Here is a 1,694-nt window from a genome sequence, read left to right on the forward strand (position 1 = left end):
GTGACCCGCCCGATGTTGGCCTGGCGGCAGGAGCTGCGGGCATACGCCGACAGTAAGCTGGCCAACGTATTGTGTGCCCGGGAGCTTGCCACTCAGCTTGAGGGCACTGGTGTCACCTGCTATGCAGCTCACCCAGGACCGGTGAACTCAGAGCTGTTCCTGCGCCACGTTCCTGGATGACTGCGCCCACTTTTGTGCCCACTGGCTTGGCCGGTGCTCCGAGCAGTATAAGGGGGTGCCCAGACACCCCTGTACTGCGCTCTACAAGAGGGCATCAAGCCCCTCAGTGGGAGATACTTTGCCAACTGTCGGGTAGAGGAGGGGCCCCTAGCCGCCAGAGACAACCGGGCAGCTCAGCGGCTGGGGGGGGGGGGGAAGAGGGGGCTGGCAGGGCTTGGGCCTGGGGAGAACACCGAATCCGATCAAGACTCCCAACCCTAGGGCCCAGGAACCCCACCTTCTCTAAGCACCCCTCACCCTGAAGAGTCCACGATTTCCAAACCCTATTTCAACTCTCAGAGCTCACCAGACCTATCTAAGGTGACACGCGGAATTCAGCTTAGAGCTGGGCCTGAGACCCAAGTCTCCTAACCCCAGGCTGGAGTGTGTTCCATCCCCAGTTCATGGCCCTGGAAAACCTCAGCTGTACCAGGGCGAGCCCAGGACACTGAGGGACTGACAGTGTTTAGCCCGGTGGTTACATTCTGGGGCCTCAAGTTCTGTCCAGGACAGCCCTTTTCCTTGGCACGGTGGGTGATTTTTCTTCCTGAGTTGACAGGAACCCCGGGTGGAGGACTGGGGTAAGGTGCCCAGCGCTGTGCTGCTCGGGAATTGGAATGCCACATTTCCAGGCCCCATCCCGAGTGATCTGATCAGGTGTGGCACTGGTAGGAGCTGGGAATCTGATGCACGGTCAGTCTGGAGTGTTACTCACCTGAGCCCTTTGCAGCCATCCCACTAGATAGTTAAATGGCCCCCGTTCTCAGAGCCGGTTTAGGCTGGAGATAAGGGTCTCACCCAAGGTCTCTCATCTACTAACAGCAGGGGCTTTGAACCAGGTGCCAGGGCGCCCTGCCGGGCACTGAGAGGGGCCAGACAGTTGTCACCGAGGCGTCCCGTGCAGGGGAGGACACCCGCCGGGATGCTCCAGGACTGGGGGGTGAGCTGGAGCCCGGTAATAAAGCGTGCCGACTGCCAAAAAAAAAATAAAGAAAAAAAAAGATTAATTTCCGTAGAATTGCCATTATGACTATATTTATTCCTCCAGTCCAGGAACATAGGATGTTCTTCTACTTTTTTGTGTCATTTTCAATATCTTTTAAAAGATTTTCATAGTTTTCTTTGTAAAAGTTGTTGACACCCTTAGTTAGGTGTATCCCCAGGTATCTTATACATTTTGTGGCTACAGTATAAGGGATTCCTTTCTTCAGTTCTACCTTGTCAACTTGTTGTTAGTATACAGAAATGCTATAGATTTTTGTATGTATATTGTATAGTTGTTGATTTTGAATCCTGCCACTTTACTGAATTCATTTAATTCAAAACGTTTTTTTAACTCCTAATAATATATATATATATATTAAATTCAAATTTACTTATTTACTTTCATATCACTATACATCATCCTACCATAAAAAATGAGATTATCCACACAGAATGTATTGTATTTTGGCTCAATCAATCACATCAACATA

At 50.7% G+C, this 1,694-nt stretch overlaps 1 pseudogene; it reads left to right on the forward strand.

Moving 5' to 3' along the window:
- Positions 1 to 9: 9 nt before the first annotated feature.
- On the forward strand, positions 10 to 591 carry LOC102497830 (dehydrogenase/reductase SDR family member 13 pseudogene; annotated as a pseudogene).
- Positions 592 to 1,694: the final 1,103 nt, after the last annotated feature.

This window comes from Tupaia chinensis, unplaced genomic scaffold (assembly GCF_000334495.1).
Source record: "Tupaia chinensis unplaced genomic scaffold, TupChi_1.0 Scaffold145629_1, whole genome shotgun sequence".
In the NCBI taxonomy this organism is placed as follows: Eukaryota; Metazoa; Chordata; class Mammalia; order Scandentia; family Tupaiidae; genus Tupaia; species Tupaia belangeri.